Raw genomic sequence first — 24,322 nt, 5'->3', positions numbered from 1 at the left:
ACAAAGTAAATAAGTTAATTGTAAAGAGAGAAAAAAATAATTCGTTAGACAAAGTTTATATCTTTATATAGGTGACATAATAATTAAGGGGGAAGAGAGAAAAAAACTAAATTCCTCGAACACACAACATAAAGAGCTTAGCACACAGCATATGGTCTTGGATCAATTATTAGTGTAATTTTGGTTAAGGAGCATGTTCCAATCTTACAGGGGGAAATATTTTACCATTATTCTGGAATTGCTGCAAGTGAAAGATTTTCCATAAAAGTGAAAAAGGCTGCATTATATTTTACATTTTGAAAGAGAATCATTCAGAGTGCATCGAATTCGTTCCAGTGTGCCATACCAAAGGACATCCCTGATCCATTCAGAATACGAAAGTTTCCACTTTAATAAAATTAACCGTCTTGCCAACAGAGTCACAAAGGCTGCAAAATCAGAGTGATGTTTTGAAATTAACAAGGCAAATGGAAGGACAACAAATACTGCTGTAACGGGGTTAGGATCCAACTGCATCTCAAGAACTTTAGATAAGGTTGAGAAGATTTCAGTCCAGAACTTGAACAATGATGGGCATAACCAGAAGATGTGTATTAGAAAGGCATGTTCCTGATGGCAGCGATCACATACTGGGTCTGTATCTGGATACATTTTGGATAAAGTTTGGCTTTAGTCCAATACACTTGGTAAAATAGTTTACATTGAATGATTCCATGTTTGGCACACAAGGAGGATAAATTTAATTCTGTATAATATTTGTTGCAACTTGACCTCAGTTAAGAGGTGCTGAGATACAGCTGAGGTTCTTGAGATGCAGTTGGATCCTAACCCCGTTACAGCAGTGTTTGGTGTCCTTCCATCTGCCTTGTTAATTTCAAAACATCACTCTGATTTTCCAGATCCTTCTCCCATTGCTCTTTTAGCAGTGTTGGGCACCATACTTTGAAAAAGTAATTAGTTATAGTTACTAGTTACTTCTCCAAAAAAGTAACTGAGTTAGTAAGTGAGTTACTTCATTATAAAAGTAACTAGTTACCGGCCACAAAATATCGTTCTGCCGGCCGCGAGTTTGAGACCTCTGATTAAAAGTGCTCACTACAGAATACTGTCTTCCCCTGAGGATGAGCCTGCGGACCGCTACAGAAACCCTGGTCTGATCCTCCCCTCCCTTGTGACTCGCACACACACACGTGCGCCTTTGCCTGTATGCGCGAAGTAAAAAAAAAAGGTTAATTGAGCTACTAAAGTAACTTGCAGTAACGGGTTGTCGGAAATGGTAACGGCGTTATAGTTACAGTCAGAGTAATTAGTTAGATTACTCGTTACTGAAAAAAGTTTATTTTAACGCCGTTACTACCATCATTGTCTTTAAGATTCATTGAGCATGTAGCTTGATCCGAACTAATTAAGTTATAAACTTGAGAAATAATTTTGTTGGCAGTGGTTTTAAAAACTGTGAGTTCTGTGGCTGATGGAAACTGGGGATTTACGGAGCTGGCAAAACTAAGTACTTGAAGGTAATTATTTTTATGGATTGAGAATGTTTCTAGTAAATACTGAAAAGATACAAAAGTGCCCTTGACAATCGTGCAGCATTTTAATCCTTGCTCTATCTCAATTGTTAAACCCTTTATCAAGAGTTGATGGAAGAATGAGATAGTTTGAGGTAAGTGGGCAAGACAGGGGGAGATTTCTAAAATTAAAATGCTTTCTAAACTGTTTCCAAATTTTCACAGACGATTTAACAACAATATTTTAATAATGGTGGGAGCTTTGTGGTCTAAAGGGGTATATAAAATAGCATATAAAGAAAATGGATGACAAGAGGCAGTTTCCAAATGTAGCCATTCTGGGGGAGATTGAAATGAGTTTTAACAGTTCCAGACCTGCAGTGCACGTAAATTGGCTGCCCAGTAATAGAATTGTATATGTGGAAGTGCCTTACCGCCTAGTGATTTTGTTTGTTGTAATAATGATTTACGTAATCGAGGGGGCCTTTTGTTCCAAAATTTTGGTATCTAATTTTTTTTAAAATAATTTAGGAATAAAAATAGGTAAGGTCTGAAAAAGATACGATAATTTAGATAGGGTATTCATTTTGATAGTGTTAATTCTTGCGGCTAAAGATAATGGTAATAAGGACCAACGGGCTAAATCTTTTTTAAAAACAATAAATCAGGAATTTCATGGGCCCCTCTCCCTACTCGGGCCCTGGGTAGTCACTTCTGTTCACACACACACACACACACTTTGGCTGCGTTCTGAAACGTTTGCTACTCCTCCTGTCCTACTCCTCCTTTCCTACTCCTCCTCTCCTACCCCAGAAGAAGGTGGAGGAATCGAGGAGAGGAGAGGAGGAGGAGGAAAGGAGGGAAGGAGCTGTAATTGGGGAATTGGGACAGCTGATCCCTTTTAGATAGGATGTTGACTACCAATGAACTGAGCCAATCACAACGCTCACTTTCAGCACATGTTTCAGAACATTACTATCACACACAGCTAAAAAATTCAGATATTCCAATAAAATCCTGCTTACTCCCAGGCATTTTTGGTCGCATCTCCGGCCAGTGAAGCTGGCAGCCCTGTCTGACCTCAGCCTTATGAGGGTTTCAGTTTCCTCATCAGTCCCTAAGTAAAAAATAAATAGATACATTAAAATGATATATATTATAAATAATATATGTATGTAACATTAGGGTGACCAGACGTCAAAAAATTAGACGAAAATTCAGTTAGCTAACTAGTTTGATAGAAGCTGGACATAGAGGATAGCCAGAATTCAGTACAGTACTTTATGTTAGTAGTTTAAAGCAGTTTCTGAACTTTGCTCACTGCCTCTAAATTGTGTGTTTTTCACCGGATCCAACTAATCAGCTAACAAACAATCCTTTACTGAGTTTACCTGTTAAAATCCCTTAGCCCACTGTGGACCATAACTCAATCAATATGTAAATCCAGCAGTGTATTAGACAGAAACAAGTGAATTGTTTACATTATTACATTGCTACATGAAATCCATTGTTAGTGTACTGTTTTGCGTACTTTATTGAGGAATGGATTCATTGATGGAATATATCTGGTCCATGTCCTTAGTAAAAGCTCATTTTGCAGAATTTGTGCACTCTTTGTTCAATTTTAAATCCATTGAATAAAAAAAAATAACATAAAAGAGTGAGTGCATCCCTGACAGAAAAGTGAAGACTTAATATCTAGAAAAGTGTTTTCATTTAGGCTGTATTATAAGAATTACATATGTAGGAATGTCCACAACATGCCAATGTCAACAAAGGTAAGCCTATTAGATTCTGATCATCTAATTGTAGTTTGTAAGTGTTTCACAGGTGGTTATTTTAGATTTCCTGTCAACCTGTCTTAAATGTAAGAGATACTGAACCTCAGTTGGGCTAGTGGGATGGCTCAAAGCGGGCGGCGGAAAATGTCCCTTATTTTTAAATTCAAAACTTGACAGGTATGCAAAAGTAATGCAATAGTTACTTTTACTGGTACCTAGTTACTTTTATAGTGGAGTAACTCAGTTACTAACTCAGTTACTTTTTTGGAGAAGTAACTAGTAACTATAACTAATTACTTTTTCAAAGTAACGTGCCCAACACTGTTGGTTAGTGCTACGTTTGTGCAGCAAAAATTAGTGTTTGTGCTGTTATCATTATTGAAATATTTTACATTATATTTACTGTTATCATTACTAAGAAATTAAACTATTTAATTTATTACCTTTTCTGTAACACAGCCCCTCATCTAAGGCCAGATATCACTAAAGTGATCTTGTTTTTTTAGTGCTGGTTTGTGCTATTAGAATAAATGTTTGTGCAATTTTAGTTATTGAGTTATTAGGTAAAAAATATTTAATGGGTGGCGTTACCCAGCCCCCCAATAAAGACCAAACCACACCAAAGTGGTCTCGTTCAGCGCTAACTTTGGATGCTACGAGGCTTTTGGACGGATGTTGTTATTAGTTTTATTGTGCGTCCATGAGACTGTAAGTGCTTATTAATATGTTTGTGTTTGGCTCTGTTTATGGAGCGCTGGTGTTTGCCTTGTAGTTATTGTGTGAGAATATGCATTAGCTCAGTGTTTAGTTTAGTTTTAATAAAACAGTTAAAGGTGTAATACAATACACAATGTTCACCCAGTGTAGCATTATTAATGCTTTACTTGAAGAGAAAGTCTCTCTTAAGTTAGAATAGGTGGTAACTGTTACATTCTAAACACATTTGCTACACTACTGCGCGTTGCTTTGTGTGCTGATAAATAGACAGTCTACTAATAGTAAAAGTTACCTTGTATGTATTTTATTGCCAATTATTCTACTAATACAGATGTCAGATATATTTAAGCTACCATTTAAAGTATTGTAGAGTATTAGTTGAACTTTACCAATTATTACTTGTCACTGTATTTATGCCTTGCACAAACACAGCACTAACCAATGGAAATATTTTTACTCTGTTTCTGATGATATGAGGGGCCAGCTTCACACTCATTAAGTAATTTTTACCTAATAACTCAATAATGATAACAGCACAAACGTTAATTTTTGCTGCACAAACCAGCACAAACGCAGCACTAACCAATGGAAATATTTTTATTTAATTTCTAATGATATGAGGGGCCAGCTTTACTGAGGTTCACCGTCCTCACACTCCGCCTCTTTCTGTAAGTATCTATTAAACTGCTACACCTCTATCAGACCCAGTATAACCTCACTTTAACCTTTTCAGACTCGCTTATAGAATTCAGCTTAATTAATTAATATCAGAACGACAGATTTACTGATACTGATGAGTTGTGATAGTTCAGCTGCAGGGTCATAGCGGTTTATCTCAGTAACGAGTGTGCACTAAGTGGAGCTGACTAGTGTAACACATTATTTAGCATTTATTTTATTTAATAACGGTAGCAGACTGTGTAATTGCCCCTACTTGGGTTTATACTGGTCGGTTTATGTGCTCAGACATAATCAAATAAGCTCATGAAATATCTACTGGGCTGTTCAAAACATCAGTGTTAGCAGGGCCATACCCAGCAGTGCATAAAAAATACATTTCACATTGCAAATAAACTAAAGTGAATTTACAGTTGTTACATTTGATGATAGACAGGCAGGTAGAAATACTTCAAACTGACTTGACATAAAAAGTTTTTACTTTGTCTTGTAATTTGTTTTTGTTTTTTCATATAAGAACACAGTGACAATTTTATAACACATATTGTTAAATATATAGTAAACTAACTAAGTAAAGTATAGTCATGGAGTACATTTAAAAAAAAATGGTTGGAATACAATTATCATTTGTGTCAATTGCAGGTGCATTCTGCGATGGACAGCTCAGATGACTGCAGCGTTCTGTCGCTGGGTGAAGTGCCAATCTCCTGGGTGGAACCGAATGCCCGTGTTAAGGAGGTGAGAAAAACACATTGAAAGATTAAATTACAGTGAAGCATCACTGCCACACAGCTGCATCCAAAACCACATACCACATAAAGTACTAAAACATTACAGTACCGTATATAGTATTAATTACAGTCATACATATAATATGGTAAAGTTGAGATGCCTGCAAGGCATCCCTCTCCTACAGGTCAGTGTTCAGTATTATTTAAAACAACACACACCAGCTTGGATGTAAACTCTTGTATATGTTAATATTTTTTGGGTGTTTGTATTAGAAAATGATTAGTATACATTTTCCTATGTTTCAATTACAGGTGGTTTCTGATCCGGAGATCAGCCCACAGGACGTCGACGTTCTCCTGCCATTTTGCGTGAGTCTCTATCAGACTGTTATTGTTGAGCAGCCTAAATTTGAATAGATGATTAGTCCACATTACAGCATTATAGCACTATAGATTTATTTTTTCTTTTAGGTTGTGGCTGACTTGTAAATTAAATGCAAATAAACATTAAGGCCACCACCACCACCACCTACCTAGAGACATCCCAGCAGGACGACACTGCACTCCCCTCACCGACCCGCGGCAGATTTGGTAAACGCCTCACTAACATCTTTAGCAGCATGTTTAGTTGTTTCAGGTCACGTGACCGGGTGGTGGTGCTGGTCGGCGAGGCGGACACACTTCACTGGCTGGACATCAACAACCCAAAGCCTGATTCTGAGCCAGTGCCTGCTGCAAAGGTAAGAGTTTGGAATAAATCCTGATTTCAAGTGTAGAGCAGGCATCTACAGTGTGCAGAAGCTCCCGTATTACACCATGTCTTATTTTATTCTGTTTTCTTGTAATCCTTTTCCTGCAGAGAGGATGGCTCCAGCGCTTCCTGCGTCGCTTCAGGAGGACGTCTAGGAAGGGGTGAAAAGGCTGCCCATACAACATCTGGGAGCATACATACACTACATACATTCATTCATTCATTCAGCATACATACATACATACATACACAGATAGATACATATATAGGTAGAGAAATAAATACATACATACTTACAAAGGTAGAGAGGTGGCAGGCATATGTTAGACTAGTGGACTTAGTTGTTAGGGGTTTGGGGCAAAGTGGGTCACATCTGTGTTGATTGAATTTTGGTTTAGAGGCAATGCGTTGAGGTCATGATATAGTTGACAGGTCTAGTCAGTAGTTGTGCATTCAGAGGGATGAGGTTAGTTGGGGAAGGGCCCAGTGTGTAGACATAAACTGCCTGATGCACATGCTGTTGGGATAGTGGTATAGTTGGGTGTAGTGAGCTTGGAGGGGAGTGAGTCTGGGACACCAGAATTCACTGCTGAGCCTTCTGGAGGTGTCGTAGGCCTAATTCAGCAAAACACTGATGAAGGGAGGTGCCTACATGATGACCCCTGTGAAGAGCTTGCAGCATAGTGATAAGTGATTTATTGTATGGGTAAAGGGAAGGTAAGATATTTGATGGTTGGGTTAAATGTTGCTGATTGGATCATAAATGTCCACAGCAACTTAGTTATTTAATATTAGTAGCAATTGGTTGTTGATTGGACGATTGTTGTTGGCAGGTATAGGTAGTGAACTATAGGAGATATCTTATGTAGTGAGCTTGGAGGGGAGTGAGTCTGGGACGCCAGACTTCACTGCTGAGCCTTCCGGAGGGGTTGAAAGCTTAATTCAGAGGAGGTGCCTACCTGATGACCCCTGTGAAGAGCTTGCTGCATAAAGGGTGATTAGTATATGGGTAAAGATTAGATGTTTGATGAATTTTACTGATCTGACCATAAACAACCAAAGTAACTTAGCTGATCAGTGCTAGCACAAAAATATAGATAGATAGATAGATAGATAGATAGATAGATAGATAGATAGATAGATAGATAGATAGATAGATAGATAGATAGATAGATAGATAGATATAGATAGATGAATAGATATATGAGAGATATAAATATATATATAGATATATAGATAGATAGATAGATAGATAGATAGATATATTTTATATATATATAGATAGATAGATACATATATAGATAGATAGATAGATAGATAGATAGATAGATAGATAGATAGATAGATAGATAGATAGATAGATAGATAGATAGATAGACATATATTTTGATAGATAGATGAATAGATATATGAGAGGTATAAATATATATATAGATAGATAAATAGATATATGATAGATAGATAGATAGATAGATAGATAGATAGATAGATAGATAGATAGATAGACATATATATATATATATATATATATATATTTATAGGAACATATATAGATAGATAAATAGATATATGATAGATAGATAGATAGATAGATAGATAGATAGATAGATAGATAGATAGATAGATAGACATATATATTGATAGATATATATATATATATATATAGATAGATGAATGGATATAAGAGGGATATAAATATATATATATATAGATATGCCAAGAAAAAAAATTCTCAACTTTATAACTTAATTAGTTCGGTTCAAGCTACATGCTTAATGAATCTTAAAGAGCAATGGGAGAAGGATCTAGAAAATCAGAGTGATGTTTTGAAATTAACAAGGCAGATGGAAGGACACCAAACACTGCTGTAACGGGGTTAGGATCCAACTGCATCTCAAGAATCTCAGCTGTATCTCAGCACCTCTTAACTGAGGACAAGTTACAACAAATATTATACAGAATTAATTTATCCTCCTTGTGTGCCAAACATGGAATGATTCAGTGTAAACTATTTTACCAAGTGTATTGGACTAAAGCCAAACTTTATCCAAAATGTATCCAGATACAGACCCAGTATACCTTTGGTATAGCACACTGAATTCGATGCACTCTGAATGGTTCTCTTTCAAAATGTAAAAGATAATGCAGCCTTTTTTCACTTTTATGGAAAATCTTTCACTTGCAGCAATTCCAGAATAATGGTAAAATGTTTCCCCCTGTAAGATTGGAACATGCTCCTTAACCAAAATTACACTAATAAATGATACAAGACCATATGCTGTGTGCTAAGCTCTTTATGTTGTGTGTTCGAGGAATTTAGATTTTTTTCTCTCCCCCCCTTAATTATGTCACCTATATAAAGATATAAACTTTGTCTAACTAATTATTTTTTTCTCTCTTTACAATTAACTTATTTACTTTGTGAACTGTATGTGTGTTATATTCTGTTAAACAATGCTACTTAATATATTGTATTTACTGTGCTCCCCAATGTTCAAAGTCAATGCAAAACAGACAATAAAAATATTTACTCAAAAAAGAGTCTGTTAACCAGCTAGTCTTCAGTATGGGACCAACTTGACCATCAATGACCAACTAAGACCATCTGAATTCAGTTATCAGCAAAACTGGTCTAGAGTAGGATATTCAAACAGATCAGATTTTAAATTTAAAAACTCCTGAGGATAAAAAAATATATGCTAGATGTGCAGTTTATGCAACTCAAATTAAAGATAATAATGCAAAGAAAAGCTGTACTTCATGGATGAAGAGATTGTATGGTGATATTAATTAATTATATTTTCCTTTTTTATATGCTTGTGTTTAATAAGTATTTAGGTTGTTTAATGTATTATTTTTAAGTTTGTATCCTGCAAAAAAGACCCAATACAGACACTGAAACTAGAATGTAAAAATGCATACCTATTCTAAATACATAAAAAAATCAAATATAAACACTGTTTTTACACAAAGTTAACATGCCAGTTTACTGTTTATTCACATTAATGGCCCTTATCACACAAGTTAACACAACGGGCAGTACTGAAGTCATCAAAAAATGTTGAGGTTATGTCCTTAAATAATTGTGATAATTTGATAACGTAATTATAGTGACAAGGCTAAACCAAATTTCTGATAATGTTGGGATCATTTCTGTGTTTTTGGATGTGTATTTAAGTGATGCAGGTTTAAGTCTCTTCTTGGCTGAATTAGCAGTAAAGCATGAATGTGAGTAGCACTGCGTCTCACCTGGGAGGATTCTCTATCCCCTCCTCAGGCCTGAGGATTTACTGCATTACGTAACTCTCTGCAGGTGAGCTGCTGCTGCTGTTAAAGTCACTGGTGTCCAAGCTGTGATAATAGCACTGATGCTGCACGTGTACATGTATGAGTGTGCGGATGTGTGCACGAGTGTGTGCAGGTTACAACAAAAATAACAAAAATTTCCCCCAAAAATGAGGAAACAAACAGAATTTTGAAAAAAAAAAAAAAACAGAATTTTGAAAAAATAATCAGAAGTAAAAGAGGCAGAGACTGCAATATTCCCTTTCATTTTTCAGGGTTGTAATATATTGAAGGAGTGTCTGTAGTTGTAGCCCCGCCTACTGGTAATTTACTAGTATTTGTTTTTCAGCTTTTGGGTAATGTCTCGTTATGCTAACAGACTAGACTAATACACACAGTACTGGAACTTCTCCAAACGGACCTGCACTATACACCAATACCTACACTACTGCTATACTTGCACTGTCATACACACTTTAATTCCCCAAGAACTGTGAACTTTAAGAACTTTAGGCACTCATTCACTTTACCAGCCTTAAGCTATATACCATATTTGCACTACTGTTATACGGGTTCTATTTATACTGTCATTCCATCTCAATCACCATCAATATTGCACTATTGTCTTCCGTCTTACGTATGTCTATTGTGTCTGTGTACATATATGGTAATTATATGCATGTCATCTAAAGATGTCATTAAACTGATAGCAAGTATTGATTTGGACTGATAGCAGGAAATGCTGGATTAACACCAATTGAAAATGTACTGCTTCAGTGACGCCATAGATCAGTACAAATCTATGACGTCATAGAAGGGTAACGCAGCAGCCCGGAGCCACAGTAAAGGGCGGAGCATATGTCAATCATTCATAGGATGGGCAGAAGAACTCTGTGACGTCATACTCGCCAACGTCTATAAATATAACAGGCTGAAAATCATTCACGCGCTTGTTCGCGGGCGGAGATTGTAATTATAGCTGGAATATGGTGATTCCTGAGCGTGAGCGGGTGGACCCTAGTAGCTCCAGGCCGGTGGGGGCGAGTGAAGATCAAGAGACCTGGAGGAAATATCTGGACCGCGTTGTGTGTCCAATAGTATTTGACTGTTTAGCAGTCTATGGCCTAGGTAATTTTTTGTACAATTGCTTACAGTATGTGGCGAGCCTTTTTTAAGAGAAAGAGTTAAGAAACGGAGGGGGGTTGAGCTCTATTTACGACGCTGATGTGATGCTCACAGCTCCATCGGTTAATATAATATAATATAATATTATTATAATATCAGAAGCACTGAATGGTATTATTGCTTTATGTATAGGAATAGCTACACCCAGTGTAAATTTTGACAACAAATTTTTATTTAGTTTTAGTCATAGTCTTGTGACGAAAATAGCATTTAGTTTTAGTCACAATTTAGTCCTCTGATATGTTTTTAGTTACATTTTAGTCGACTAAATTGACTGTAATTTTAGTCGACTAAAATTTAAAGGGTGTAAATGTAAATGCTTTTCCATCAATTCCCTTGAATTATTAACCATACACTTATAAAGAATTAAACATTTATTAACCAGTTGTGTAATATTGTTAATGTTTGAATGTGAAATATATTTATATTTATACATGATTTAATGTATATTATTATTATTGTAGGTATGTGACTTTAAATAATTTACATTTAAAATTTTGTTCTAGAAATCATTCTAATGGTTAAATTATAGTTTGAACAGAGCTGTAGACGCAAAAACACAGCTTTTAAAGGATCTAGTTATCTTCAGCACTAACCCAGCACACCTACTGTAGCTACAGTCTATAAATGAGCTCAAAAACACACATTCACACAATGTCCTGTAGAGATGCTCTCAGGATGTACTGAGAGACTTATGAGAAAGTGCTGTAAAAAAAACTTTACACAGACTTTTGGGTTCTTCCTGCTTCAACACTAGCTAAGTTATATGTTTCCCACAGATGTTCTCGTATTAATGAGAGAGTTCTGTATCAGTAACATTAACTTTACAGAACAGTCTTTTAGTACACAGCCGAGTTAAACACCATCAGCTCATGAAATAACATTAGCATTAAAATGCTGATCTCCCCATGGAGTTCTTTGGGACTCTTGTCTGCAGAAGCTGAAAGATTAGTGGTGTTTTACTGGAGATGGAGTCGCCCCACACGGTTTACACGTTGTCTTGTTTTCCGCGACGTCAAATGAGAAATATATGATCTCTCCTCTTTCTCCCTGCTGCTGACACTGTCGAGTTAACTGTGGAGCCTGTATATAGTTCCTGGAAGTTAGCAGCAAATACTATCAGCACAGTGAAGCTGGAGCAGGATACACCATCTGTGATCCACTTTTACAGGTTAGTACGCTTAAAAAAACCTGACTGTGTATTATCTGGACATCACGATCAAACTAACATGTGCATTGAAGCATTTTAGTGAATTAACCCCCCTCTTAATAAACATATTTAGGGAACTAAATCGATGCTAAGACAACGCGAATATAGCTACTGGCATTATTACTGGCATTATTATGTCTGAATATCTTATATATACAGATAGACCATGCTAACCTAACTAATTAAATATCTAATATCTGAATATATTATATATCCAGATAGACCATGCTGACCTAACTAATTACATATCTAATATATCAATATATTATATGTCCAGATAGACCATGCTGACCTAACTAATTAAATACCTAATATATCAATATATTATATATCCAGATAGACCATGCTGACCTAACTAATTAAATATCTAATATATCAATATATTATATATCCAGACAGACCATGCTGACCTAACTAATTAAATATCTAATATCTGAATATATTATATATCCAGATAGACCATGCTGACCTAACTAATTAAATATCTAATATCTGAATATATTATATATCCAGATAGACCATGCTAAACTAACTAATTAAATATCTAATATCTTATATATCAATATCTTATATATCCAGATAGACCATGCTAAACTAACTGATTAAATATCTAATATCTGAATATCTTATATATCCAGATAGACCATGCTGACCTAACTGATTAAATATCTAATATCTGAATATATTATATATCCAGATAGACCATGCTGACCTAACTGATTAAATATCTAATATCTGAATATATTATATATCCAGATAGACCATGCTAAACCAACTAATTAAATATCTAATATCTTATATATCAATATCTTATATATCCAGATAGACCATGCTGACCTAACTAATTAAAAATCTGAATATCTTATATATCCAGATAGACCATGCTAACTTAACTAATTAAAAATCTGAGTATCTTATTGTTATAACGTCTTCTTATAACAGTGAATGAAAACTCAGATGAAGGTACTGACTGTTTATTTACAGAATTCTCTTACAGATCAGAAATGACAGACATCCTGTCTTCAATAGGATTTTCTCTGCTGTCCCCTGCCTAGTTGTACTTCAGGGTAACTTGAAATATACAGTGCCACCTAGTGGTTGAAGCAACAATTACATAACCTTTCTACATATACCACATCTCCCCCACCTGTCAAATATTTAAAATGATTAACCTGTAACAACATTACCAATAGCAAAAACATTATCATTTTTTTTCTATAGCTTCCATTTTAAACTTCTACAAGCTAGGAAGGTGGGTGGACTACCATCCTTCCAGTGACATCAGAGGGCATTCTTGCTCTGTAGTTGCGATCTCACTTCTATCTAACAAAGTCTCTCAGATAAGATGGGGCCATTCGGGTACGTGATGACCGTCGCAAAGAGGAATCCTCTAAGCATTGTTTCTGCATTTGAGAGGCCAGATCTTCAGGAGCTCCTTTCTGCACCATAGAAGTTCCTCCAGGCTCCTCGGAGTGTGTCACTGGCAAATCTACAGAATCTTCAGCCATGCTACCATCAATTTTCTCTTCTGTTTCAGGAGTCGTGACAGCTGCAGTCTGGCGCGTTCGAATCTGGTCCGCATGTGTGCGTATAGCTTGGCCGCTTCCAGTCCTTACAGTGTAAGACACAGGTCCGGTGCTGGTATCCACTTAGGTCCATAACTGTAGTTCTGTATGCAGACTTCATTTCCTGGTGAAAAGCTGCGCCATTTGCTCTTTTCATCATGCTTTTCTTTTTGCTTTGTTTGTTTTTGTAGAATCTTTGCCTTGATATTAGGGCGGAGCAAATCCAGGACATCTCCTGGACATGAGCATTTCGGCAGGTGATAAACCTGTTGTTGTTTGAGGGGTAATTCTGTAGTTGAAAAGAAATCTGGACAATTTGGTTTCCAGACTGTTGCCTTTCATTTTTTTCATTCCCTCTTTAAATGTCTGGACCGCCCTTTCTGCCAAACCATGGGATGATGGATGATAGGGAGCAGATGTGACATGTTGAATTCCATTTTGTCCCAGGAACATCTCAAATTCTGCACTTGTAAAACAAGTGTCATTGTCAGAGACTAACATCTGAGGTAATCCATGTACACTGAAGCACTTTCTCAATTTTTCAATGGTTACTTGGGTGGTGGCAGTGTTGGCAGCATAAATTTCTAACCACTTGGAGTGTGAGTCAATGACAACCAAGAACATCTTTCCCAGAAAGGGACCTGCATAATCCACATGAATCCTAGGGTCCAGGGTGATCCTGGCCACTCCCAAGGGTGCAAAGGTGCACAAGCTGGAGATCTTGGGTTCCTTTGACATTCAGTACATTTCTTTACCTCTATCTCAATTGCCTCATCCATGCCAGGCCACCAAATGTACGAATGGGCCAACCTTCATTCGTGATATGCCAGGGTGTGTTTGGTGAAGTTGCTTTAGCAGTGTCTGTCTACCTTGAATAGGAATTACCACTCGGTTGCCCCACAAAACACATCCATCTTTTACACTTAGTTCCAGTTGTCTCTGTTGATATGGCTTGAATGGAGCATCCCACCACTTCAGGCCATCCTTTCAGGACCCACTCATGGACTTGTGAAAATACAACATCTCTTGCTGTCCAACGTTTTATGTGAGCTGTTGTCACTGGAGGTTCATCCAATAAGTCTACCATAAGAACTTGTTCTGTTGATTCCTCCTCTTCTGGAGCATCCTGCACTGGTAATCTGCTCATGGCATCTGCATTTGCATGGTGTTTTCCAGGTTTGTGCACCATGTTGTACTCGTAAGCTCTCAAGAGAATGGCCCACCTCTGTACTCTTGGTGACCCCATTTGTGGCACAGGTTTCTTTTCATGAAAAATAGATATCAGAGGTTTGTGGTCAGTATAGATGGTGAATCTTCTACCATAGATATACTTGTGGAACTGCTTCATTCCAAACATTATGCATAGACCCTCTTTTATAGCTGCTATTGGTTTTGTCTGGAGATCCTGTAAGTTCTTATTGGCCATTTCTGTAGCCAATGCAATCTCAAATGCCTTCTCAAATGTGAGGTTTGTTTCGGCTAATAACCGACGCTGAATGCGATCCTCATTTATTCCACATACAAGTCGATCTCTCAGCATTTGATCCAGAGAGTTCCCATAATTGCAATCTTGTGCCAATAATCCTGCACCTGGCCTATAGACCTGTTCGCAATTTGGTGTTGGGGGAATTTCTCACTTGAACTGAGTTAGTGAGTCCCTAGACATGAAAAATCCCTGAGGTGCTCGTCCGCCATAGTGCCACGAATTCTGCAATGGTCTAATCAAATATGGCTGCCATCGTCTATGATGAAAATAGAACTTTTTTGTTTCTGAATGTATATACACAGATAATACCTCAATTTAGACTAATTATGGTATGAGGAATTCATTTCTGATATTGTTATGACCGTATTAGGTGATTTTGACATTAAAAGGTCATGGTCAAGGTCGTTTTCCCATTCTGAAGACCTTACCCACAACTTGGCCATTGTAAGTAATCAAAACCAGATGCAATAAGTCTAATAAATCTGATATTTAATATTCATTGCTAATATTGTTTTTTTCACATTAAGGATCACCTTGTCATTAAAATGTTAACAAAAATGTTTTTTTCTTTATAGTATTTTTTATTGTTTTTCTTTCCACAATGATTTGTTTTAATTATAACAAGTCATGAACAGAAGAAATATAACAATTTTAAACATCCTCTTTGAACTTATATTTTAACTGAGTGTTAGTACAATGGTATAAATTCAATTCCAGTACTTTCATTTGTGTAGATTTCTACAAATGTCTTTGCTTTCATCAAATATCTTAGCTGTTGTTGTTGATCTGACCCTAGCCCAGACCAAAGCTGCATCTTGCTCTGTCAAGACATCTGCCCCCCCAAAGTCGGCTCAGTACTGGACTGGGTCAGAAGCTGTAGAAGCATGTTTAGTCTCCACCTTGCTCATACAGTCATCTCCAATCAGGATATGAGCTTTAATCACTGTCTTTCACAGTGATGCTCCAAGACGAGAGACTGCTTGATGGAGTGGAAGCATTCACAGCCTCTCACCAGTGCCATACTGCTGCCAGATCTCCTTCATCCAAAGTTCTTGGAAGTATGGGCTGTAGCAGAGAAGCAATGCAAAGGTGTCTGTGTCATTGGAGACTATGATAACTCTCTTGCACTGCTTCACATGAATAGCCCACTCAACATGCACCAGCAACCTGGCATAAGCTTCTTCAATCCAGTTCAAGAGGTCTTGAATCTCGTCCCCAGCAGCTGCCTTTGCTGGTAGCACCTCATCATCAGTGACAACAGAGTTCACAATTACAGTAGCATTGCCATTGGCTTGACTGCACATCATATCACGAGCGGGGCATGAGTATCCGGCAGATACTTTCTCTAAGCAGTCTCTCGTCTTGGAGCATCACTGTCAAAGACGGTGATTAAAGTTCATATCCTGATTGGAATTGTGAATAAATACTGCATATTTGGCAGTGTTGAATCTATGCTTGTGGTTCGATTTAGCGTGCTGTTTCGGGGGAGTCAACAAGGATGTTCTTTAACCTCGTTTGTTAATTCTCGCTTTGCGAAGCTCTTTGGGAAACACACTCAGAACTGGCTTGTTCTTTACTCACGTCATTCGTTAGTTCGTTCGTTATTCGATTGATCGTTTTCGGGAAACCCACCCGTTTTCTTATTTTTACTTGGAAAATGAGCAGCATGTGTTATTTAACTAAGGATGCACATTTTGCTGTAGACTGTATTTTATTAACATGAAATCTATGTGCTGTGTTACATAACAGGTAATAGATTAAATGTTTAATATCTCAATAACAGTAAATATAATGTTTAATATCTCAATAACGATAACAGCCCAAACGCTAATTTCTGCTGCACAAACGCAGCACTAACCAATGGAAATATTTTTACTCTGTTTCTGATGATATGAGGGGCCAGCTTCACACCCATTAAATTAATTTTTACCTAATAACTCAATAATGATAACAGCACAAACATAGCACTAACCAATGAGACCACTTTGGTGAAATTTGGCCACAAATGAGGGGCTGCGTTACATAACAGTTCAGAAAATTAAATGTTTAATATCTCAATAACAGTAAATATAATGTTTAATATCTCAATAACGATAACAGCACAAACGTTATTTTTTGCTGCACAAACCTGCACAAACCAGCACAAACGTAGCACTAACCAATGAGACCACTTTGGTGCGATTTGGCCACAAATGAGGGGCCGTGTTACATAACAGGTCAGAAAATTAAATGTTTAATATCTCAATAATGATAACAGCACAAACGTTTATTTTTGCTGCACAAACCAGCACAAACTCAGCACTAACTAATGGAAATATTTTTATTTAATTTCTAATGATATGACTTTGAGGTGATGGAGGTAATGTTAGTACTGATTATACCTTTAACCTGAAGAATTAGAATTGAGCTGTTATACCAGAGAAATTCAGAAAATATATATTAGAGATGATTTCAATAAAAATGATAAAAAATAAATTGAACAACACAGAGCAGACAAAAATGGTGGAGTTATTAAAAGACACTAAACTAGTGCTGGGCGGTATGACAAAAAAAGGAGTATTACGGTATTTTTCAAGATTCTGATGGTTTCACAGTATATCACAGTATTTTTATCATTTATTTATTTATATATTTTTGCATGGCTGGGCTTTTATATAGGTCTGTGACTTACTGTTTGGAGTACATGTAATATAAATACTAAATAAATATAAATACTATAAATACTACTAAGGCAATATATGAGTCAATCAAACTCTATTAGCAGAAATAAGCCATTAGACGTATTACAGTATTAAAATAAGCCACAATTTTCTTCTTTATCGCAGCTGGGAACAGCGAGTTAAAGTGACAGTATTTGAACACCCAGCGTGTTTCTTTGGTACTGTAGTATCTTGAGCTGCTATGTCCTGTAGATGCATGAAATAAGTCTTCGCTGATACTGTTCTTTGTATATAAGAAAATTTATTACAGAAAAAAGAATAATTAGTACAAAAAAACAGCATCAAAACAAGCACCCGGGTTGGCTTGTGAGAGAGTCTTATCCCTGATCTGATCTTTAGCACTCTCGCTTGAATTCCTGAAGTCCAACCTTTTATGTTTGGAACATCTCACAGCTGGAAACACTTAACATACACTCCTATAGCGCACATACATAAGTTAGTCCGACTCAATGCATGGAAGGGGAAAGAAGTGCTCCCCAAACCTTCTAGCCATCTGTACCCTGTGGTCCAGAGGCCATTCTGTGTGGACAATATATTCTGGATAATGTTGAATATCCATTCTGTGTGGAAAATATGTATGCTCAAATATACATCAGTACCGTATGAACCGATGTCGAATTGTCCTACCTGGTCAAACCGTGCAAAAAAGGTGATCAACAACATTGTTGCCACTGAAAGTGACCGTAAGTATTAACACTGTAATATCTTTTTTATGTTTATTTTTCAATGTCAATGTGGCCCCTGAGCCACTGGTTTTTTTTTTTTTAAGAGTGGAGCGAATGAAAATATCCAACAGAGTTGACATGCTAATGCTAATAATAATGCTAATAATAATAATAATAATAATAATAATAATAACCAAATATGTTGTTATATTATTTTAAATATGATAACTGATCCGTTTTGGTCATATGTGTATATAATTCAGACATTGAACGAAAAGTAATTTCTAACAACAGTAAATGTAATTTTGAGTGAAATATTTAGGTTGTAAGGTTACCTTAATTTGGATTTAATTAATAATAAACAGAAGTACAGAAAAAAAATATTTTGTTTATTTGTGATTAAATGTAATTCCACAAACTTTGTTCTAAGTCCCTATAGGGAGGGCTTTGATTCATATTAGCAAATGTGTGTCCCCCTATGTCAATCCCACTCCTACGCCTTTGGTATTTGCATTTCAGTTTCATGTTTGACAGGATTTACCTCCCATAAACTACCTTGCTTGGAATGAATGGTTTTCGTACAAGGACGTTTATTTATTTATTTTTTTTTTTTTTTTGAAAGTCAGCAGACAGAGGGGAGAAGGATAGACAGACAGAGGGGAGGAGGGAGAAAGGCAGAAGTTCCCGCGGGAGCGGGAGAGAGCGATGAGGGGGAGATGCAGTCGCCTGGGCAGCACGTGGACGTCGTTTGAGCTTCAGGTTAGGACGTCTGTGCGACTCCGTGCCAGTGAGTAAATAAACTGCCACAGACATTTAACCGATGGAGCTGTGAGCATCACATCAGCGTCGTAAATAGAGCTCAACCCCCTCCGTTTCCTAACTCTTTCTCATAGATTATTAAGGAATCTAACAACGCACGCCATCCCGTAAAGGGCTGCGTAAAAAAACCCACACACACAATATCCCAAGCCAATAAATATACCATCCACAATATTCCCCAAATAGTTTTGAAAGGTTTCAAGATAGTCCACCCGCCTGGAGCTACTAGAGTCCACCTGCTCACGCTCAGAAATCACCATATTCCAGATATGAGTACAAATCTCCGCCTGCGATCAAGCCTGTGCTCCTATTTATAGAAAATCCGTAAATGACGTCACGAGCCACCTATGACGTCATAAAGTCCTTCTGACCATCCTGCCCTCTTTCATAGGATGGTCAGAAGAACTCTGTGACGTCATCGGCACCAGGCTCAATATATAGGAGCACAAGCTGAAAATCATTCACTCGATCGATCGCAGGCGGAGAGTTGTATTTATATCTGTAATATGTTCTTAGAAGCCTTTTCTGATTTAGTGTTGCAAGTTATTGGTCCTTTTTTGTTTTACATGGCGTATTTCTATGGATGGCACTTGTTCACTGATCATATAGCGAGCCTTATTAGAAACCTTCTTTAAGAGAAAGAGTTAGGAAACGGAGGGGGTTGAGCTCTTTTTACGACGCTGATGTGATGCTCACAGCTCCATCGTTTAAACGTCTGTGGCAGTTTGTTTACTCACTGGCACGGAGTCGCACAGACGTCCTTACCTGATGCTCAAACGACGTCCATGTGCTGCCCGGGCGACTGCCTCTCCCCCTCTACAACCCCCCCCATTTACCTCCTGAGTCTCCTTCTCTACCCTACATACACCCCCCCTCCTTTCCCTACTGCCTCACCTCCTCTACCCTACATCAGGGGCGTAACAGCAAATTCTGACCGCGGTCACGCCATCTGCACTGTTTTACTGTAGCCGCGTGCACAGCGCACCCGGAGGAGCGGAGGCTGGCGCTTCTCGTGCAGAGAAGAAACTAGTTTTACACCTAAATAAACATGATTTAACGAGGTCTAATCCACAAATATACACCAGAAAGACCACTGCTTATCTGTAGAACAGTGTAACGTTTTGGAAAAAGAGCTATTAAATAAGCAAATCAAATTAATATCATATCACAGCACTAAATTCTTAGTGATCTTTTTCTCATATATCCCAGATATATGTTTGAAGTGATATTACTGTATCATTTTGGAGTAATTTGATACCAAATACGTGTTTTTTTTAAAAGAGATTTCGGGGCTATAAAACCAAAAATAATCTAATTGTTATCATATTAGACAATGAAATCCGTGAAGAAGACATTCCATACTGTTAATGTTATTCATGTCAAGTGATATTACTGTAAAATTTTAGAGTAAAATATATTTAGAGAAAAATATCTAATCTAATCAAATTGTTATCCAATGCTACCAAGACAGCCTTAAAGAACACATTCCATACTAATAATGACATGAATAACAAAGAATATTACTGTATCATTTTGGAGTAATTGGATACCAAACTTAAGAAAAAATGTCCAATCACTTTAGCATAAACCACATTTCAAAGTCCTATAAAACCAGCAAATCAAATTTTTATCCAATGTTACCAAGACAGCCTTAAAGAAAACATTCCATACTAAAAATAGATTGAGTAACAAAGAATATTACTGTATCATTTTGGAGTAATTGGATACCCAACTTAGGAAAAATGTCTATTCGTTGTCCTTAAACAACATTTCGGAGTTCTATAAAACCAGCAAATCAAATGTCAGTTTAGGGAGGGGCTTTTATAGTCAGAAAAAACTTTAATCCAAGCACGTGAAGCTCATTGTTTGTAATAGCTCAAATACATTTTAAAACTTGAGGGAACCAAACAGAATTCTGGTGGTTTGAATTGTTGGATAATAATTGACCATTTTTAACTTTTCAAAATGTTTAAAAATGAATTAAACAGAGAATATTTTTTTTTGCTACAGTGTATTTCACATGTTCAGGGCCATGTATAGGCCATATTTCACGATTATTTGTTAATTGTGACTGTTTAACTTGCAAAATCTGTAGGGGGTTGAATACTACTCGGAGGTAGGGCCTTGCAATTTGATCAAACATTTCTATCCTGATGTAGGGCGAGTTGATAACTATATATAAGAAAATATTAGACATTGTCTATAAATTCAGTCATTTCATCTTATAAACTAACCACAAGACTTATTTCTTTTTACATATTTAATTACACGTAAAAGTGTGTTTATATTTTATTTCATTTTATTGAGAAACTCAAAATTATCAAATTGTAATAACAAAAATAATAACATGCTTTTCACTTTCTCTTTCAACTGAAATGAAATTAAGCACCCAACTTAAAGAGATGAACACCTAAAGAGACAACATCATGAGGTTTTTTCATCAGTTTTAAATCAGTCCTATGCACTTGTGGAGCTGATGTTGCAAACTTTTCCAAGTATATCATCTTGTTGCACTGCCCTATTTGAGGCACTGTATATATTTTTGCACCATCATCCAGGCATTTTACAAACAGTGATCCCCCCTCCCCCTTAAATGTGACTAACTGCATCTGTATAATTTATATTTAATTATAAATGAAGCCATTTATTAAACTAAATACATACATGTGTACATGTATACATAGGGTGTGACTCTTTTATTAATACATTAGCCTGAAACATTTTCTCAAGCAGCACAAAGTTTTACACTCTTAACATGTTGTACTTTCTTTTGTTTTTGTTTTTAGTTGAGGTGGCAAAGCTAAAGGTGGAAATCAAATTCCTACATGATGAATGCACAGTTTTGAAGGAACATGTGGACAAATGCAGGTCCTTCAGGTGTGTGTGTGTGTCCGTGTGCATGTGTAAATTATTGTTTAAATCGTTTAAATTCTCTCTCACTTTCAGTTGCAGAAATACACAGATCAAGCATAATATTATCAACACCTTCCTAATCACAAGTCCTCTTTAGGTGCCCTGTGGTCTGGAGCAGTTTGTTTGTGGTCAGATTAATCTGATATATTAGCCAGATAATTACTACAGCTGTTAACTAATGCATCTTTGCTGCTGCTCCATGCTAAGCTGTTTCACACTGAATGTGTATGTGCAGTGTTCACTGCTCACAAAAGGTGTGACGAGACACTCATCTCACAATATTGGGTTCAAGAAACAAGACGTAGTATATACATATATAAGCTTATACCTCTGAGACGTGTCAACACATTGCCTCTGCGTGTGTCTGTGTGGTTGTAGTTTTGATCATTCTTGGCTGAAGTAGAAGATGGCGGTAAATTTGTTGGTTTTCTTGCACAGATACAACTTTTAAGCACAATACACGTTTCCTGTATGTTTGAGGCCAGAGTGTTTCCAAAAAGTTGCCTTGTTTATTCCACAGCTTCCTTTGCTGTGCATTTTGACTCATTGTCTTTGTGAAACATCCAATTATGTAAAGCAGTGTAGCTGATAGTTTTAGGTTCAGCCGCAGAATTCTGAGCTTTCCTACTCTCTTAATTTTCCCTTTACCTTTTTTAATGCATCTGATCTATTGCCAAAAAGCATGATGCTATTATAACTTTCCTATTGGCCAGTTGATTAATTAAATTATTTCTGATCCAGTGACAAAACTATCTTGCATAATTTTTGTGATCACTCATGTGTAAATCTGTATTTGCAAACATTTCCATGGCATTTGTGTCCATGAGTGTATGTAAACTTTCAACTGTATGTTTATTAATCTGGCTGACAGTCATTTACTGTATTCTGTTACATTTTGTAATTGTTTTTTATTTAACAGGTAACAAATGGTAACTCTGTGCAGTAAATATTAGGGGGATGGATTAGTTTTACTAGTTTTCAATCATCAGGAATATATATACACTACCGTTCAAAAGTTAGGGGTCACATTGAAACGTCCTTATGTTTGAAGGAAAGTCACTGTACTTTTCAATGAAGATAACTTTAAACTTGTCCTAACTTTAAACAAATACACTCTGTACATTGCTAATGTGGTAAATGACTATTCTAGCTGCAAATGTCTGGTTTTGGTGCAATATCTACATAGGTGTATAGAGGCCCATTTCCAGCAACTATCACTCCAGTGTTCTAATGGTACAATGTGTTTGCTCATTGGCCCAGAAGGCTAATTGATGATTAGAAAACCCTTGTGCAATCATGTTCACACACCTGAAAACAGTCTAGCTCATTACAGAAACTACAAAACTGACCTTCCTTTGAGCCGTTTGAGTTTCTGGAGCATCACATTTGTGGGGTCAATTAAACGCTCAAAATGGCCAGAAAAAGAGAACTTTCATCTGAAACTCGACAGTCTATTCTTGTTCTTAGAAATGAAGGCTTGAAATTGCTAAGAAATTGAAGATTTCCTACAACGGTGTGTACTACTCCCTTCAGAGGACAGCACAAACAGGCTCTAACCAGAGTAGAAAAAGAAGTGGGAGGCCGCGTTGCACAACTAAGCAAGAAGATAAGTACATTAGAGTCTCTAGTTTGAGAAACAGATGCCTCACAGGTCCCCAACTGGCATCTTCATTAAATAGTACCCGCAAAACACCAGTGTCAACATCTACAGTGAAGAGGCGGCTGCAGGATTTTGGGCTTCAGGGCAGAGTGGCAAAGAAAAAGCCATATCTGAGACTGGCTAATAAAAGAAAAAGATTAAGATGGGCAAAAGAACACAGACATTGGACAGAGGAAGACTGGAAAAAAGTGTTGTGGACGGATGAATCCAAGTTTGAGGTGTTTGGATCACAAAGAAGAACGTTTGTGAGACGCAGAACAAATGAAAAGATGCTGGAAGAATGCCTGACGCCATCTGTTAAGCATGGTGGAGGTAATGTGATGGTCTGGGGTTGCTTTGGTGCTGGTAAGGTGGGAGATTTGTACAGGGTAAAAGGGATTCTGAATAAGGAAGGCTATCACTCCATTTTGCAACGCCATGCCATACCCAGTGGACAGCGCCTGATCGGAGCCAATTTCGTCCTAAAACAGGACAATGACCCTAAACACACCTCCAAATTGTGCAAGAACTATTTACAGCAGAAGCAGGCAGCTGGTATTCTATTGGTAATGGAGTGGCCAGCGCAGTCACCAGATCTGAACCCCATTGAGCTGTTGTGGGAGCAGCTTGACCGTATGGTACGCCAGAAGTGCCCATCCAACCAAT

The 24,322-nt window shown here is 37.0% G+C and overlaps 1 long non-coding RNA gene across 1 annotated transcript in view; it reads right to left on the bottom strand.

Annotated features, from left to right (window-relative positions):
• LOC125780687 (uncharacterized) overlaps positions 1 to 19,516 on the bottom strand; it is a 124,967-nt gene extending 105,451 nt beyond the window's left edge. The window contains exon 1 of the long non-coding RNA XR_007423960.1: positions 18,841 to 19,516. This is a non-coding gene — a long non-coding RNA (uncharacterized LOC125780687). The remainder of the gene's footprint in view (positions 1 to 18,840) is intronic.
• Positions 19,517 to 24,322: the final 4,806 nt, after the last annotated feature.

The sequence above is a fragment of the Astyanax mexicanus genome, chromosome 13 (genome assembly GCF_023375975.1).
Source record: "Astyanax mexicanus isolate ESR-SI-001 chromosome 13, AstMex3_surface, whole genome shotgun sequence".
In the NCBI taxonomy this organism is placed as follows: Eukaryota; Metazoa; Chordata; class Actinopteri; order Characiformes; family Acestrorhamphidae; genus Astyanax; species Astyanax mexicanus.
Note: the sequence above shows the minus strand (reverse complement) of the source record. Positions and strands in the feature narration are given on the sequence as shown.